Here is a 19912-nt window from a genome sequence, read left to right as displayed (position 1 = left end):
CAGTCTCTTCCCAAATCATCTATCCTGACGGCATGGTCCGAACTAGCAAAACACCACTAACCGGATCCCCCTCTTGTGAGTACATCACTCACAGCAGGGGCAGCAAACATTGCTACTGACACTCTGAGCTACACAGTGCTGTTCTGCATGTACAGGAATTGTCGGGCTCTCTTAGCGAGTGCCCGGAGTTCGATAACGTTTTATATGTAGTTGATTCCAAAAAGTAAAGTAGATTTCATCTGGAGAGACAGTGCATGTAACATTACTGAAGCCCTGAACGATGATGCATTACCAAGTTTGCCTAGGAGGGTTAAAGTGGCGTCCAGCCCCGCCCTCTATCAGTATCGGTGATCGAGCGGCCAACCAGAGAGATGATCGGTATCGACCCCAAAAACACTAATCAGTCTATCTCTAGTGGCCAGTGAGTGAAAGTACGAGGTAGCTGTTTCTAATAAAGTGGCCAGTGAGTGAAAGTACGAGGTAGCTGTTTCTAATAAAGTGGTCAGTGAGAGGAAGTACAAGGTAGGGGTTTCTAATAAAGTGGCCAGTAAGAGGAAGTACAAGGTAGGGGTTTCTAATAAAGTGGCCAGAGAATGGAAGTACAAGGTAGGGGTTTCTTATAAAGTGGCCAGTAAGAGGACATACATTGTAGGGGTTTCTAACAAAGTGGCCAGTGAGTGGAAGTCTACTTGTGAGTTGCTAGGTCTGACCTGGCCGTGTTGGTCAGTTTTTTCAAATAATTATACACACAACATTAAGCTGTGGAGCAGTGGAACTACTGTGGAACTACTGTGGAACTACTGTGTTCTCTGGAATGATGGATGGTGCTCCTTCCAATACTTTTTTAGATAAGTTGGAGGAGTTGGGCATGAGGTGTGGTGGTGACTATCCAACATTCTGATCTCACTAATGCTCTTGTCGCTGAATGCAATCAAATTCTAAACAGCAATAAGGATGAACTTTGTTTAATACCCTTGATTTTAGGGGAACAATGGATGAGCAGGTGTCCCAATACTTTTGTCCATGTAGTGTATGTTCAGAAAGGCAAAGGTTTTCAGTGAAACTGCCATTAGCAAAACAATATTCTGCATTTAAAGGTCTGCTAATGATTCACTGGATTACTGCTCCACTTCATTTGTGGACCTTGGAACACAGGACTACAGTTATTCAAACCTTTCCCCACGAGTCCAGAAATGTAAAGCAGCACTAATGAATCAGCACAATTTAGCAGTTCGTCTGCGACTTCTAAGATGAACATGTTGATCAGCCGTGTTCACACTAACCAGTTTGACATTTAGATGTGACTCACAAATCTTATCACTTCATGTCTTTGTTTATTCTGAGCCAAACAATGAGTGTTTTTCCTCAGCGCTGCGCGAGAGCTGCTTAGTCCGATTCTGCTGATGTTAGATGGAATTCACAAATCCTCTTAACTTTCACTGAACGAAACACTCTTCACACTGTGACGCTCAGCTATCCGAGTCTAATCCAATGGAACTTGGACAGGAGCGGGCTGGTGTTTGGTTTGATAATACAAGGTAGGGGTTTCTATTAAAGTGGCCAGTGAATGAAAGCACAAGGTATGGGTTTCTAATAAAGTGGCCAGGAGACGAGGTACAAAGTAGGTGTTTCTAATAAAGTGGCCAGTGAATGAAAGCACAAGGTAGGAGTTTCTAATAAAGTGGCCAGTGAGTGGAAGTACAAGGTAGGTGTTTCTAATAAAGTGGCCAGTGAATGAAAACACGGAAGGGGTTTCTAATAAAGTGTCCAGGAGACGAGGTACAAAGTAGGTGTTTCTAATAAAGTGGACGGTGAGTGGAAGTACACAGTAGGTGTTTCTAATAAAGTGGCCAGTGAATGAAAGCACAAGGTAGGAGTTTCTAATAAAGTGGCCAGTGAGTGGAAGTACAAGGTAGGGGGTTCTAATAAAGTGGCCAGTGAGTGGAAGTACAAGGTAGGTGTTTCTAATAAAGTGGCCAGTGAATGAAAACACGTTAGGGGTTTCTAATAAAGTGACCAGTGAGTGGAAGTACAAGGTAGGTGTTTGTAATAAAGTGGCCAGTGAATGAAAACACGTTAGGTGTTTCTAATAAAGTGGCCAGTGAATGAAAACACGGAAGGGGTTTCTAATAAAGTGGCCAGGAGACGAGGTACAAAGTAGGTGTTTCTAATAAAGTGGACGGTGAGTGGAAGTACAAAGTAGGTGTTTCTAATAAAGTGGCCAGTGAATGAAAGCACAAGTTAGGAGTTTCTAATAAAGTGGCCAGTGAGTGGAAGTACAAGGTAGGGGGTTCTAATAAAGTGGCCAGTGAGTGGAAGTACAAGGTAGGTGTTTCTAATAAAGTGGCCAGTGAATGAAAACACGATAGGGGTTTCTAATAAAGTGACCAGTGAGTGGAAGTACAAGGCTGGTGTTTCTAATAAAGTGGCCAGTGAGTGGAAGCAGAACGTAGGAGTTTCTGATGAAGTGGCCAGTACGTAGAAATAGGGGGTTCTAATAAAGCTGTCAGGAAGAATATGATGTAATACAACAATACATATTAATACATAGTCCTGAATGCTTCAATGTTATCATCATTATTACCAGATCGATTCGAGACATCTCTACTCCTAGGCTGTGAGCGAAACGGAGCTCTACTCCCTCATTGTTATCACACTACATAAGGAGGGACTATTTCGTTTACTAACTAGTGGTAGTGCACAAGTGAATTCTGACACTTCCGCGACATTATCGTGCGTACAGAATTCTGAATCAGTAAAACCCCCTGTTAACAAACACCTAACCTCCATTTAAAGGTCTGCTAATGATTCACTGGATTACTGCTCCACTTCATTTGTGGACCTTGGAACACAGGACTACAGTTATTCAAACCTTTCCCCACGAGTCCAGAAATGTAAAGCAGCACTAATGAATCAGCACAATTTAGCAGTTCGTCTGCGACTTCTAAGATGAACATGTTGATCAGCCGTGTTCACACTAACCAGTTTGACATTTAGATGTGACTCACAAATCTTATCACTTCATGTCTTTGTTTATTCTGAGCCAAACAATGAGTGTTTTTCCTCAGCGCTGCGCGAGAGCTGCTTAGTCCGATTCTGCTGATGTTAGATGGAATTCACAAATCCTCTTAACTTTCACTGAACGAAACACTCTTCACACTGTGACGCTCAGCTATCCGAGTCTAATCCAATGGAACTTGGACAGGAGCGGGCTGGTGTTTGGTTTGATAATACAAGGTAGGGGTTTCTATTAAAGTGGCCAGTGAATGAAAGCACAAGGTATGGGTTTCTAATAAAGTGGCCAGGAGACGAGGTACAAAGTAGGTGTTTCTAATAAAGTGGCCAGTGAATGAAAGCACAAGGTAGGAGTTTCTAATAAAGTGGCCAGTGAGTGGAAGTACAAGGTAGGTGTTTCTAATAAAGTGGCCAGTGAATGAAAACACGGAAGGGGTTTCTAATAAAGTGTCCAGGAGACGAGGTACAAAGTAGGTGTTTCTAATAAAGTGGACGGTGAGTGGAAGTACACAGTAGGTGTTTCTAATAAAGTGGCCAGTGAATGAAAGCACAAGGTAGGAGTTTCTAATAAAGTGGCCAGTGAGTGGAAGTACAAGGTAGGGGGTTCTAATAAAGTGGCCAGTGAGTGGAAGTACAAGGTAGGTGTTTCTAATAAAGTGGCCAGTGAATGAAAACACGTTAGGGGTTTCTAATAAAGTGACCAGTGAGTGGAAGTACAAGGTAGGTGTTTGTAATAAAGTGGCCAGTGAATGAAAACACGTTAGGTGTTTCTAATAAAGTGGCCAGTGAATGAAAACACGGAAGGGGTTTCTAATAAAGTGGCCAGGAGACGAGGTACAAAGTAGGTGTTTCTAATAAAGTGGACGGTGAGTGGAAGTACAAAGTAGGTGTTTCTAATAAAGTGGCCAGTGAATGAAAGCACAAGTTAGGAGTTTCTAATAAAGTGGCCAGTGAGTGGAAGTACAAGGTAGGGGGTTCTAATAAAGTGGCCAGTGAGTGGAAGTACAAGGTAGGTGTTTCTAATAAAGTGGCCAGTGAATGAAAACACGTTAGGGGTTTCTAATAAAGTGACCAGTGAGTGGAAGTACAAGGCTGGTGTTTCTAATAAAGTGGCCAGTGAGTGGAAGCAGAACGTAGGAGTTTCTGATGAAGTGGCCAGTACGTAGAAATAGGGGGTTCTAATAAAGCTGTCAGGAAGAATATGATGTAATACAACAATACATATTAATACATAGTCCTGAATGCTTCAATGTTATCATCATTATTACCAGATCGATTCGAGACATCTCTACTCCTAGGCTGTGAGCGAAACGGAGCTCTACTCCCTCATTGTTATCACACTACATAGGGAGGGACTATTTCGTTTACTAACTAGTGGTAGTGCACAAGTGAATTCTGACACTTCCGCGACATTATCGTGCGTACAGAATTCTGAATCAGTAAAACCCCCTGTTAACAAACTCCATGGGAAAATATGTGAAGTTCACGGCGTTCAGTGATCCATAACCATCGCTGGCTTATATGAGCAAATGTTGTCGGCCCCAGTTCATCCCGCAGCCTGTTGCTTAGTAACAAAAGACTCGCAATGCATGCTGGTTCAAATTCATTCAGTGTGCTCCGATGTTTACTATAAATTACAATGGCCAAAAATCTCATTCAAATTCCACCTCATGATTCAGAGACTCTAAGACAAATGGCCGACATGCTCACTAATAGTGGCCTAAAATGTAAACACGAAGCCATTTCCATAACAGCCTTAATCTACAGTATATGATAGATCCTGTTAAAGTATAAATGCAAAAAAAAGTGAATTCTGTACTTTTCTGATTTTCAATTTGCTAAATAATCAATACTCTCATTTTTGATTATGTATTAAAAAATCCTGACAATGTATTTTACCTGCATTTCACAAAAAACGGACTAATATAAAACTTCTAAGATGAACATGCTGATGTTATATGGATGGATATATGCTGCTGATGTTAAATGATGTTAGATGGAATTCACAAATCCTCTTGACTCTGAACGAAACACTCTTCACACTGTGACACTCAGCTATCCGAGTCTAATCCAATGGAACTTGGACAGGAGCGGGCTGGTGTTTGGTTTGATAATACAAGGTAGGGGCTTCTAATAAAGTGAATTCTGTACTTTTCTGATTTTCAATTTGCAAACGAATTCAATACTCTATTTTTTAATTATGTATTAAAAAGTCCTGACAATGTATTTTACCTGCATTTAACAAAAAACGGACTAATATAAAATACTGTCTAAACAACTGCCATTAAAGCGTTTGTTTGGGGGTGTCTTGGCTTCAGTTCGGCGGTTCAAACGCATTACACGACAGCGTCTGGCTAATCTAGACTAATCCAGTGGAAACTTGGATGGAAATGTGTTGGTGTTTGGTTTGATAATACACGAAGACGAGGCGGCAAAACAACGGACGCACAGCGGCTGGAGCAGAAATGCCTCATTATGTCTGCCACTAAAAATAGGCCGGACCGACTGAGCAACAACAGCTTTGTCTTCTCTCCTGCAGCCCATTGGTCCAAAACCTGTTTCTAGAGACATTAGTCACAAACACACGTCCACAACTTCGAATGACTAAGAGGCCTTACAGTATACGCTCTCTCTGTATATGATATTATTTCAATGAATTCTATTTACAGACTCCCTCTTGCTCCTAAATTGCTTTTTCACTCTGCTTGTGTGAAAGCTATACCTTCACTGTGGAGCATTACAATAGAAAGTAATAGCATCTAGGGGAGCCGAGTGTCACTATACCAGACCACGGCCCTGTTCGAGCGTTCATATGGCAAATGCTCAACCCTGGTGATTTGATGTGCCAGTGAGGGAGATTATAGAGATCACATGAGAGGCTGAATCATGGGACTGTACTTCTGCAAGCCTTATTTACTCAAAAGCCCGGAGCACACCAACACGGACCAGACCTGCATGCAGACCTGATACGAAACCTATTTCACTTTTTTTCTATTGCCAATTTATTATAGTTCTCACTGTTGATTTTGTATATTAATAATAACTGCTCTCATTGAGCAGTCTGTCTCAGGAGAGGGGGTGGGGTAAGGTTGTGGTTGTGTCCAGCAAAGGGAAGGTCAAAAATGTCAGATCAGATCATACGTGTTCAGCTTTTTAAGACTGTTTGCGCTAAAAGACCAAATATAGTCACATAAATCATGACCAGTCACATAAATCATGACCACCAGCCGGCCGAGCACGGCATTACACAGTGAAGGTAACACAGAAACCTTGTAACTCCACTACTTTGAAAGTAGCTTTTATTTATGTGTTAGCCCCACTAAGAGAGCCTGTTCTACATTAGCTCAGAAAGCTAATGTTAATGTTAATAAAACTAGGCCTGTTATTATCAGGGCAATAGGTTGACCACAGCTGTTCAGACATTCTATTAACAAACTAATAATGATTATATCTATTATATCAAATAAACAGCCAAAGAAACACACAGCTAGTATAATCAGTTCTCATTACGACACAGTTTTGCCAAGGACAGTTCATTGATCCTTCCTTAGGAAATGCTTTGTTGCCAGTCCTGAAGTTGGTTAGCGCACACATAGCCTAGAGGTCTTTGCTAAATGTAGCTGGATGTCGACATTAAAAATAAACTTTATCAACTCAGTTCTATTATTTTTCAAGGCTGGCAGGTTGAATGCCATGCATGGTTGTGTTCTTTCACAGTTTGCGAGTTGATAGGCACTCCAGATACCAAAAGATACTTGAACGCACACCGAAAAAGTAACATATCCTTTTTAAGAACGCGGTGGAGAATGGATAACACAACATGATTTAAGGCTGGCAATAGTTTTTGCCAAAAACAACTGTAGTATTAAGTCCACTATTAAGTTACTGCCATTTTTTTCTGGTTCCACGAAAAAATGCACCGTTTATGACAGTGGACAATTAGCCTGGAGCCTGGAAACTCTCTGGAAGAGCAGCCTAATGAGTTAAATATTGCAGAAGTGATTACCAAGCAATATACTGTGCAGTCCTATCACTGACCACAACAGTAGCCTAAGAGAAGACAGTAGCTGTGATGACTGCAAATGATTAGAACAAAGTTAGAGAAGATTGGACATGGAGGAGCCTTGGAGGGTCTTATTTAACCCTCAGATGTTTAGTTTGGTTTGCTCTTGACTGTTGAAATGAGTGGTGAAGATCACTATGGCCAGATCCAAAGAGCTCTCTGAGGCCTTCAGAAAGAAGGCTGTAGATCAGGGGTGAGCACCGGGTGCCAGGAGACCAGCAGCGCTTGCTGATTTTCCTGCTCTAACAGTCCTACTAAACCTGCCAGGCTTAACAGGCGAATTGAATAAGGTGAAGAAAAGCAGTTCAGGAACCTAGACTGCAAAAGCCCACCTCTGCTGTAGATGTATATGAGTCAGGGTAGGGATTTAAAAATATATCTCAGAACAATTAGAAATCAACCTTTCCAGTATAGACCCAGCTAATACTAGAGACTTGCATGGAGCTTCAGTGTTTTATCTTAAGTTTCACACAGAAATATCCTTAGACTGGCCTTGTCCTACCTATCATTACTAAGCATGAGATCATTGTCAGTCAGGGTAAACATGACATTCTCCACATCCCACCTGTCTGTGCTGTCTAGATTCAGCAACGTGATACTGCGCAAAACCTCCTGTTCCTGCCCACAGCTTCATACACTGACATCACCATGAGCCGGTTTTCTTAATGCACTGTACGAAGATGGAAAATGCTACATCTAATAATGTACATCTTGATGCTTGAGCGTTTTTTAAAAACTGGGGTCTCAGAAAGAGAATGCACACTTAATTACGCACATATGTGAAGATGTATGCATGTATGTATGAGTGCATCCTTGACATACCTTAATGTCTTTAAATGAAAACAATTTAGGTTAAATATGCAAGGCTACCAATCACTTTAACATGCCACAATAGCATCATTCATTTTTATAGGCCACAGGCGTAGTGCGCTACACTGTGATCTGATGCATATTTATAGGCTGCATCTGTTAAACTGCAGTTACAATCATATTGCTCTGACATGCAGACTATGTTATCTTAGCTTTCATCACGCTGGTAAACCACATGTTAGATACACACACACGCTAATTTAGCCATGTTTGGTGAGCGACTTGTCTCACATGATTACACGCCCATGTCTAGAAGAACAGTGGCTCCCTAAAATACAGTCAAAACGCTAGAACTGTAGATACTACAGATTTTCATGTTAAACTGTAATATAGTTTCACACTGCAGACTTTTAACCACTTTACTTCGTAATCAAAAACATGCCTCGCAATTCAGGTTGTGAATTATATGTAAAAACTAAGGATCAGATTTAGATTGGGTGTAACATAGAAATTTCTGTATCTATTTCTCAATCTATCTCAATTGGCCTTGATTGTGGCATTCCTAACTAGAAACTATATCAGTGTTCAGGACACCAGACAACAAGGGCGTAGGTTTGATTTCAACATTGGTGGGGACATTAAAGGGGTCAACATGAGGGCCTCCGTACTTGATGGCAATGGTCAACAACTGATCTGCAACAAGAGCCCTTTAAGCTTCAAGTACGGCTCGGCTCGACCCGCCATCCCTCAAAATCCATGGAAGACAAGCGTCCAGACTTTTTTCTGTCCTGCAACAAAGTGGTGGAACGAACCAGTTACAATTTCTTGTGTACTGATATGCCCTGTTCCGACTGTTCTGTCCCAGTACTGCCAGACCTGGCTCTCCACTACCCTGCTGCCCACAGCGTTGCTGTCCTGCTCTGGGTCCTCACTGCAGAGCTGTATAAATGACTGGACTTTCACATTTCACATTTCATTTTCAACATCCATGGTTTGATGTCATGTTTGCCAAGGCTCTTAATTCACTGTTGTTTTTTGGTCAATTGTTATTCTTGTTATTCTGCTTAGGGGTGGCTCAGCGGTTACAGCTCCAGTCTATTGATGACAGGGTTGTGGGTTTGATACCAGGGCTCGGCAAGCTGCCACTGTTGGGCCTTTGAGCAAGGCCCTTCACCCTCTCTGCTCTCCGGGCCCTGGAGTTGGCTGCCCACCACTCTCTGTGTGCTCACTTGCTCTATATATCAGACAGCATTAGCAAGCTAAGTTGCTATACAGGTAATACAAATTCTTTTCAAAAGCCTAGCCAGTGCTTATCCTGGTATTAGCGAGGACTCTGTCACACTCTCTTCAGTTTTAATTCTATGTTTCTTTGGTCTGACAGTGGTTGGATGAGCAGATGAAGACTGAATTTGCCACTCTGGTATCTTCCTGTTCGTAGTAACAGTTCTGCAAAAACCCAGCAAACGGTGCTAGATCCTCTTTCAGAGGCTGTGCATGTGACGTAAGTATGTAAAGACATGTGACGTGGCCAGAAAAACTCAGCGAAAACCTACTATACCACTCGAATTAAAAAAAATTAATATATTAGATGGTGCAGAGAAGGGCCCACCAGGACACAGATTACATTTATTAACCAAAAAAATCACTTTGCCACTTTAATGTTATAATGAAAACATGCTGTGTGGCGCACTGAGGAATTAAACAGTGCCCAGAATCCTTTTTTTGGGCACGGCACATCCAGAGTATGAGGGCTTTTCCTCACTTTAGGTCTAGAGGGTCGCGGCTCTACAGAGTTACAGGTTTTCCATGCTCTGACACTCATGCCTTAACTCATCTTGTAGTCCTCTGATATGATCAAGCCTCTGATGATCTGATGTATCTTAGAAAGGGGAAACATTAAACCATGTGCTGTAGTGTGGTCCAACACAGCTGGGAGAGCACAACACTGGTCGGCATTTTGCCCGAAGCAGTCAGCCTGACCTAGCTGATCCTTGCTTCCCCACATCAGAAATGGTTTGCTGGTATCGGTGGCCTTTTTCAGCACTGGCAAGCGTGACCTGTGTGCGTTTAGAGGCACGGGCAGCATGCTACTCAGTGGACAGGTCTTGGGGGACACACAATGCTTAATGTGGATGTCAGTAGTAATTCAGCGCAACCTCCCATCATTGCATTATTCAAAACAGCTGTTCAAATTCTAAAACATTTCATTTTTTTAAATACCAGGCTGTAAATGCCAAGGACGCTGAGTCAAATGCCACAAGCTGATTTTCTCCAATGTTCTGGCCCTCTCAAACGCATGACGTGAAAGCAGATTTCTGATTGCACATGTGGGCCAGTGTATATGCATGTAGCGTACATGTGTCTGCATCGAATAACCTACATAAAGCAGGAGGATGTAAGTCCTGGGGGGGAAGACTGACAGGGAGGATATTAAAAAGTAGTTCACATGTTAGAGAATGGAGTCTCTAACATGATCTAGTTAAAAATAAATGACCAAAGACATGTTCTCTGTTCACCTGTGAAAGTGATGTGGGAGTTGTATTCCTACCAGACATATCTGTCTAACCACAGACAGGTGCTTAATCACTAACGGGTTTCATATACCTAAACAGAGACCCTTACGGACTAACCAAGTACAGGTTTTAGCTAGATAAACACGGCTCTAACCACAGACTATTTGTTCCCTGACAGTTTCATACTGATCACAGACAGGTTGTAGCTAGAGAAACAGCCCTTTAACCTCTAAACTAACTGACCATAGTCAAGTGTTAACTATACAAGCATCTTTCAAACCACAGACTAACTGAGCACAGAGAGTTGTAGACTGACCACAGACAGGTTTAACTAGACAAACATTTTTCTAACCACAGACCAAATGAGCACCGACAGTTTAGACTAACCACAGAGGTTTTTGCAAGAGAATAATATCTCTAACCACAAAACTAACTAAACACAAACAGTTACTGACCACAGACCACAGGTTGTAGCTAGAGAAACAGCTCTTTAACCCTAAAAACTAACTGACCATAGACAGGTTTAACTAGACAAACATATTTCTAACCACAGACTAACTGAACACAGAGAGTTTTAGACTGACCACAGACAGGTTAAACTAGACAAACATATTTCTAACCACAGACTAACTGAACACAGAGACTTTTAGACTGACCACAGACAGGTTTAACTAGACCAATATATCTCTAACCATAGACTAACTGAACACAGAGAGTTTTAGACTGACCACAGACAGGTTTAACTAGACAAACATATTTCTAACCATAGACTAACTGAACACAGAGAGTTTTAGACTGACCATAGACAGGTTTATCTAGACGAAGATATCTCTAACCACAGACTAACTGAACACAGAGAGTTTTAGACTGACCATAGACAGGTTTATCTAGACGAAGATATCTCTAACCACAGACTAACTGAACACATACTGTTTTACTCTAACCACAGAACGGTTTTAGCTAGAGCAACATAGCTCTAGCCACAGATGGTTTTAGACTGACCACAAACAGGTTTCGCTCACCTGGACTTACTACACAAAGTGTGACACCAGCTGGGACTCCGTAAGTAGTTGTTAACCGAGCGTTGTTGGGGTTGGACTGTTAGTATGTGTGTTATTAAAGTAAATACGTGCTGTGGGTTAGTGTAAGGAGGGGTGGAGTGTGCTCGTGTCTGGCCACCATAGACTAGACTGCATTTGTTATTGGTGGCCTGGCTGCAGTTGCAATCATTCTGATAACCAAAGAAAGGGTGCTGTTGACTTTTAAGTTTTATACTGACCAGACAATTTTAGAATGACCGCAAACAGTTTTTAGCTAGACGAATGTAGCTGCATCAACAGACAATTTACCCAGAGTCTATTTCAGACTAACCAAAGAGGTTTTAGCTAGACACAAATTTCTCTGACTATACACTAATTAACTGCTGGCCATATCAGACTAACCACAGGCAGGTTTTAGCTAGATAAACACAGCTCTAACCACAGACTAACTATACCCAGACTCTTTCAGACTGACCACAGACAGGTGCTGGTAGTCAGATATGGATGTAGACTAATTAACCACAGATGATTTAACCACAGAATGGTTTAGATTAACAATAGCTTACACCACAGGGTAATTAACCACAGACTCTTACACACTAAACAGGTTTTTATCTTAACCACCAAAAGACATGAGATTTACCACTAGGAGTTACTAACACACTAACAATACACTCAAGACCTTGATTTGACTCATTGAGTTGATTCATGATACTGGATTAAAAATTTTTGGTGTAATGAAGAAAACTGATGGTTGTATTGGAGGCTATATTAGATACCATACTTAGAATAAAAAATAATGCATATTTTAAAAATGTCTTGTCACTTCTCCACAATGCACACTCTCACAATATTCCACTGCAATATCACAATGTCTCGCTGCATCGTTACACCCCTACTACCCACTGAAGGGTTGTAGTCGAACCACAGACTTGCTGAAGTTTAATCGAGATTAAGACTGAATAATATCAGAGTCTCATGGTCTCAGATTTGCACAAACAACAGTGTATTACTGCCCAAACTATGGACAGATATGAGCCTAAACAAAGGCGGGTTTTAGCGTAAACACAGACAGGCTCATTTTACAGCTAAATGTGTTTCTGTAGAAAAGCTAAGCACAAAGATAAATGCATGACCACAGACAGACATGAATCTCGACCAGGTTTGAGCCTAAACCGCAGTGTCAATGAGCATAACCACAAACTTGTTTCAGTTCATGAAATACATCTGCAGACAAATGTGAACCTACTTTAGGTTTAGGGTTAACTACCAAACCATGCTGAGTTTGATCTCCACAATATTAGTCCTTGCCTACCCTGTTATGTAGGTCTTCCCTACACCACTGTAGCTACAAGCATGTGCATCTTTTCAAACTGCTACTCCCGCAATGTGTAGTAGGCCAGCTGAGAAGGCTTGAAAGAAGGTGCTAACTGTCCAACTCTGTACACATCACCTAACAGACATACACACTAGACTTGCTATTTGTCTAGAGCGAGACAGAAACTAAGCCATTATATTCTTTTAGACTAAGAGACTAATTGCACTCTCATGGAGTCTGCAGCGCCACTGGGAATAGAACTAGGGTCCCAGCAAAGGGACATAACCTTGCTAACCAAGTACGTTCACACACTGCATGTCCAAAGATATTTAACCATCATTCGACATTTGTTCTAAAATTAAGGGTTTTAATAGGGTTCAGAAATGCCACTCCAACTCAATCTCAAAGAGATTCAATGAACTTGCATCTCTCCAACAGAAGTTCTAAAAGAAGATCACTTTATCGTGCCAATGTATACTTCTTCATCGCTCCAATTCCTTCCAAAGGGGTTCAGTAGAGCTTTATCACTCCAGCGGAGTTCAGCAGAGGTAGGTTCATCACTCCAACCCATCAAAAAAGTTCAGTGAAGCTTTATCACTCTAGCCCATCACAAAAAGGAGTTCAGTGGAGCTTCATCACTCCCACTCCTCAAAAAAAAAGAGTTCAGTGAAGCTTCATCACTCCAGCTCATCACAAAAAGGAGTTCAATGGAGCTTCATCACTCCAACCCATCAAAAAAAGGAGTTCAATGGAGCTTCATCACTCCAACTCATCAAAAAAAGTTCAGTGGAGCTTCATCACTCCAACTCATCTCAAAAAGTTCAGTGGTGCTTCATCACTTCAACTCATCTCAAAAAGAAGTTCAGTGAAGCTTCATCACTCCAACTCATCAAATAAAAGGCATTCAGTGGAGCTTCATCACTCCAACTCATCATTTAAAAGGAGTTCAGTGGAGCTTCATCACTCAAACTCATCAAAAAAGGAGTTCAGTGGAGCTTCATCACTCCAACTCATCAAAAAAGGAGTTCAGTGGAGTTTCATCACTCAAACTCATCAAAAAAAGGAGTTTAGTGGAGCTTCATCACTCCAACTCATCAAAAAAAGTTCAATGGAGCTTCATCACTCCAACTCATCATTTAAAAGGAGTTCAGTGAAGCTTCATCACTCCAACCCATCAAAAAAAAGTTCAGTGAAGCTTCATCACTCCAACTCATCTCAAAATGAAGTTCAGTGGAGCTTCATCACTCCAACTCATCAAATAAAAGGGATTCAGTGAAGCTTCATCACTCCAACTCATCAAAAAAAAAAAAAGAGTTCATCATTCCAACTCAGGATAACAAATACAGTAAAATGAATCTTCTGAACATTCTGTTCTTCTGGAGTTTAATAAATACCTCCTCACATACCAGCCTCATTGATACATTTATTTGATACAGATCACTTTTAAACAATTATCTGCTGATACAGATCCATCCCAAAGTCTAAAACCCTACAGAATTACACATTTAAAAAAGGCACTTTAAATGTACATTATATAAACATGGTAAGTGGTTGCAAATAAATTCCATTAGGTTCACTCATTTCGGCATGAATTGCTTTATTGTAACAGATCAAATTTTTCACACGGTTTCACTGGACATCTTTGGAAAAATGAGGCTTAACTGAACACCTCAGATATGGCTGACTGCTTCACAGTCCCAGCTAGAAGCTTTACAATCCTTTATCTGAGCCGTGGTGTGGTTCTGCCCACGGCCCGTGGTTCTGTATTAAGACTCATGGCCATGTTTATGCTCTACATTAAAAGCGGATTCGCTTATTTTGTGTGTATTTGTGCTCGCACTGTGAAAGCTTGTGGACACGGATGGCATTAGAGCAGTACCAATGGAAACCGTTGGGGCAGTGTAGCCAATAGTTCACGTGAGTCACGACCGCTGCCATGTGGACATGGGGGAAAGGATCTCTGGTAGAAAAGACACATATGGTGGATTTTTTTACACTGCCTTTAGGAACATTTTCACTGCTATGTCTTTTTTTGTAGGAAGTACATTATCCCGGCCTCCTCCAACGCCGCCATGGCTGTTTTTTTGCCGTAAAGAACACAGGAAAATGACATAGTGAAACAGACATAGTCTTTTTAGTATGTACAGGGAGTATAAATGAGCCTTTAGGTGTGTGTGTGTGTGTTTTGAATATCACACAGCTGTGTTTTCAGTATGTCCGCTATGGATGCACCTTAAAGACGCTTATCCACTGATTAGGCAGGGTGTTCTTGATACCTCTGGAACAACAGTGGAGTGTGCAGTTCTAACAGGCCTGCTCATAACTCAGCATTTTCCATCCAGTAACAGATTAAAAAAATCATCTTAAGGACTCCAAAATCATCTCGCTGAACGCAGCAGTGGAACGAGCAGTGCTTTATTATACCCCACGCATAATAAAGTCCTTCTCCTCAGAGGTCAGCTTGACTTATTCAAGGTGAACAGTTAACACCAAATTCCTGAGGCAGCCTTGAGCTGGTGCGCAAATTCGAATACGGCTCGTCCACATGAATATCTCCTGTTTGAGAGCTTGTAGGCCAGAATAGATTTCCTTTCCCCTTCATTATGCAAGCCTGAGTTCCTGACTGCTCTTGAATCGAAGCAAGCAGTTTGAGGCAGCTCAGACAGCTCAATGCGCTCCCACTCCACACGGTATAAAAATAGCTGGAAAATCAGCGACCGCAGGACTCTGATGGACACGAGGTGCTCATCCATGAGAACTGGAGACAATTAAATTAAGCAAAGCAGAAAGAAAATCACCTTTGGCGAGCCTCAAATCATAAGAACACAAACACAAAAGCCTGTGGCATCGACCATTCAAACCGTACGACGGAAAATAAGCTGGGTCTATTAAAGCAGAAATAATTATGAACTCTACAGTAATGCTGGGGAAGTCCACCCTTTGCTCTCAACAGCCTTCATAACTCTTCATGACATGAATTCCACGAGACGTTGGAAACCTTCCTTCGAGATTCTGGTCCATGTTGACATGATTGCACCATGCAATTCTTGCTGTTTTCAGGCAGCAGCGCTTTCAATACCGAGAGTCTCCAGTCCTACCACTTTCACATTCCATACACGTTCTGCTGGAATCAGGTCCGGTGACTGGGAAGGCCACTGAAGCAGTTCGAGGCAACTTTTTAACATAATGCATTATCACAATGGAAATCGCCTTTAGAAGATGGGTGAACAGTGGTCATGAAAGGATGCCCATGGTCAGCAACAACACTCAAACAGTCTGTGGCATCAAGCAATGATTGATTGGTACTGATTGGCCTAAAGTGTGCCGAGAAAACATACCTCACACCATTTCACCACCTCCACCAGCCTGGTCTGTTTAAAACAAGGTGGGTTGGGTTCATGGATTCATGCTGTTGGTGCCGAATTCTGACTCCACAGTTCCAGATTCATCAGACCAGGCTCAGTGTTGATGAGCCTTTGCCCACTGCAGCCTCAGCTTTCTGTTCTTGGCTGACAAAAGTGGAACCCGAGGTGGTCTTCTGCTGTAGTAGCCCATCCGCCTCGAGGTTGGACTTTTTGAGAGTGTACAGAGTGGTTATCTGAGTTACTGTAGCCACTCTGTCAGCTCCAACCTCTCACTTGACCTTGACCTTTCATCAACAAGGTGTTTCAGTCTGCAGAACTGCCGCTCACTGGATGTGTTTCCTTTATTCCACCATTCTGAGAAAACTCTAGTGACTAGTTCTCAGCCAACATACGCTAGGTGGAACATGGGCTAGGTGTGTTCCAGTTGGGCATGGGCTCTGAAAATGGCCTTGTACATGCATTGTGACTGGGACCTAGTTGAGTTTCCCAAATGGGTCTCAATGTTACAGTGCACCTGAATCTCACATCTAAGGTCCCATCTAGGCCCCATGTGCAGTGTACAACCCAGACGAGTCCCATGTTTAACCCCTCCTGGTCCCGTCACTGACCCTGGTGGGCATCCATATGTGGGGCCCACATGGAACATGGTACATTCAGGCTCCCAGTTGAGCTAACCACACAAGCCCCACATGGGCACGGTATCTGGATTGTGCTGAAAATTGCGTGAAACCGCTGGTTCACATCTGCACGAGCAGGTGTACCTAATAGGTCTTCCTACTGTCTGTCCTCCCATTCCAGCCAATCAGAACAGAGGATATTTACATATTATGAGTAACAAGACCTTTTGAGTGTTTTTGGTGCATGAAGAAGCCTTGAGTGTGCCATGCCACAAACAAATCACACTGGACGGCTCCTCCGGCTGCATTGTGTCTGTGTTATTACTACTACCTCCACTTAGGACTCCTATCGCCTCATCATCAGCTGGGTGTCTGCAGGCTGGAAAACAGGGAGATATTAAGCCGGGGCGAGACAGATGGCCTGTCCTTTACGCTGGCAGCATGCACATCCCATATGGTCATATCAGAGATGTACGCAATGTCATTCAGCCCCTCTTCCACAATGGACAAAGTTTCCATACCATTGTTAGGACCACTGACAGCTAATGACACTTCTCTCTATATATATAAAAATAATAATAAAACAGACAGTGGGGATATTAAGGGGTGTCACGGTGAGCACAGAATCGCCCATGATCAAATGCCTCCACACAGATGTGAGCCTGGAGAGGCGCAAATGAACGCATTAACGGTCTCTTCATCTCTGTGGGTGTCTCAATAAAACGCAGTGTGTGTAAATCCAGCAGCAGCAGCAGCAGCAGCACCGGGGATTAACATCCTAACGCCTGTGTCGCCGGACGCAGCAGCTGACGGTACATTTCCCCGCTTCGACGATGAGATGAACAAAGGGGATTAAAATGAAATGACCGTTTTCTCATCTTACCCGACACGACGACGTCTTCTGGCTCTCCCCCTGCTGTCATTTAAGCTCCAGGCTGCCGGCTGCCGGAGGCTACAAAAGCCGAGGGGAAGGCGTTTTTGTCACGGCGAGCTGCTGCGTTTTTCCACTACGGCCACTTCTCTCACTGGAAACGGCCGTAATTCATTTATTTATTTATTTGACTTCAGCCCACCCGTATTCGTGAGTTTGTTCTGCCGAGCAGGTCGCTGATTGGCGGAGAGCTTGCGAAAATAAAAAGCTAGCCAATCGTAGAGCGCAAAGGGCGGGGCTAGAACAGTGGGCAAGACGCGAGCAGCCAATACCGGCGAGGAAGAGGCGGGTCTTGTCGTAAAACGGGTGTGGAATAAAAATCATTTCAAGAAAATATCGGCTGCTGCTGCTGCTGCTGTTGTTGCCATGGTTATCATTCAGCTCTCGCGTCTCTGAGTTTCTGATTAATATGTTATATATCGTATATTATGTTAATATATATTTTTACAGCATTTTATTGGTTTATTGGTTAAGTCTAAATAAAAATAAGCTAAACGAAATGTCTACCTGTATACATTAGAATAAACCCAAATAAACATGGTCAGTGGTCAGTGAGAGTGTCTACCTGTAAACTCTATATAACATTAGAATAAACCCAAATAAACATAAAGTCAGTGGTCAGTAAGAGTGTCTACCTGTAAAACTCTATAACATTAGAATAAACCCAAATAAACATAAAGTCAGTGGTCAGTGAGAGTGTCTGCCTGTAATTAACGCTATATAACATTAGAATAAACCCAAATAAACATAAAGTCAGTGGTCAACGAGAGTATCTACCTGTAAAACTCTATATAACATTAGAATAAACCCAAATAAACATAAAGTCAGTGGTCAGTGAGAGTGTCTGCCTGTAACACTCTATATAACATTAGAATAAACCCAAATAAACATAAAGTCAGTGGTCAGTAAGAGTGTCTACCTGTAACACTCTATAACATTAGAATAAACCCAAATAAACATAAAGTCAGTGGTCAGTGAGAGTGTCTGCCTGTAATTAACGCTATATAACATTAGAATAAACCCAAATAAACATAAAGTCAGTGGTCAACGAGAGTATCTACCTGTAAAACTCTATATAACATTAGAATAAACCCAAATAAAAATAAAGTCAGTGGTCAGTGAGAGTGTCTACCTGTAAAACTCTATAACATTAGAATAAACCCAAATAAACATGAAGTCAGTGGTCAGCGAGAGTATCTACCTGTAAAACTCTATATAACATTAGAATAAAACCTAATAAACATAAAGTCAGTGGTCAGTGAGAGTGTCTACCTGTAAACTCTATATAACATTAGAATAAACCCTAATAAACATAAAGTCAGTGGTCAGTGAGAGTGTCTACCTGTAAACTCTATATAACATTAGAATAAACCCAAATAAACATAAAGTCAGTGGTCAGTGAGAGTGTCTACCTGTAAAACTCTATATAACATTAGAATAAACCCTAATAAACATAAAGTCAGTGGTCAGTGAGAGTGTCTACCTGTAAAACTCTATATAACAATAGAATAAACCCTAATAAACATAAAGTCAGTGGTCAGTGAGAGTGTCTACCTGTAAACTCTATATAACATTAGAATAAACCCAAATAAACATAAAGTCAGTGGTCAGCGAGAGTGTCTACCTGTAAACTCTATATAACATTAGAATAAACCCAAATAAACATAAAGTCAGTGGTCAGCGAGAGTATCTACCTGTAAAACTCTATATAACATTAGAATAAACCCAAATAAACATAAAGTCAGTGGTCGGTGAGAGTGTCTACCTGTAAAACTCTATATAACATTAGAATAAACCCAAATAAACATAAAGTCAGTGGTCAGCGAGAGTATCTACCTGTAAAACTCTATATAACATTAGAATAAACCCAAATAAACATAAAGTCAGTGGTCAGTGAGAGTGTCTGCCTGTAATTAACTCTATATAACATTAGAATAAACCCAGATAAACATAAAGTCAGTGGTCAGTGAGAGTGTCTGCCTGTAATTAACGCTATATAACATTAGAATAAACCCAAATAAACATAAAGTCAGTGGTCAACGAGAGTATCTACCTGTAAAACTCTATATAACATTAGAATAAACGCAGATCAACATAAAGTCAGTGGTCAGTGAGAGTGTCTACCTGTAAAACTCTATATAACATTAGAATAAACCCAAATAAACATAAAGTCAGTGGTCAGCGAGAGTATCTACCTGTAAAACTCTATATAACATTAGAATAAACCCAAATAAAAATAA

General features: G+C 41.6%; 1 protein-coding gene across 1 annotated transcript in view; it reads right to left on the bottom strand.

Moving 5' to 3' along the window:
• fam135b (family with sequence similarity 135 member B) overlaps positions 1-17759 on the bottom strand; it is a 103052-nt gene extending 85293 nt beyond the window's left edge. The window contains exon 1 of the mRNA XM_072674283.1: positions 17625-17759. The gene's annotated coding sequence lies outside the window, so the exon portion shown is untranslated. The remainder of the gene's footprint in view (positions 1-17624) is intronic.
• Positions 17760-19912: the final 2153 nt, after the last annotated feature.

The sequence above is a fragment of the Salminus brasiliensis genome, chromosome 2 (assembly GCF_030463535.1).
Source record: "Salminus brasiliensis chromosome 2, fSalBra1.hap2, whole genome shotgun sequence".
In the NCBI taxonomy this organism is placed as follows: Eukaryota; Metazoa; Chordata; class Actinopteri; order Characiformes; family Bryconidae; genus Salminus; species Salminus brasiliensis.
This window is presented reverse-complemented; position numbering and strand designations above follow the sequence as displayed.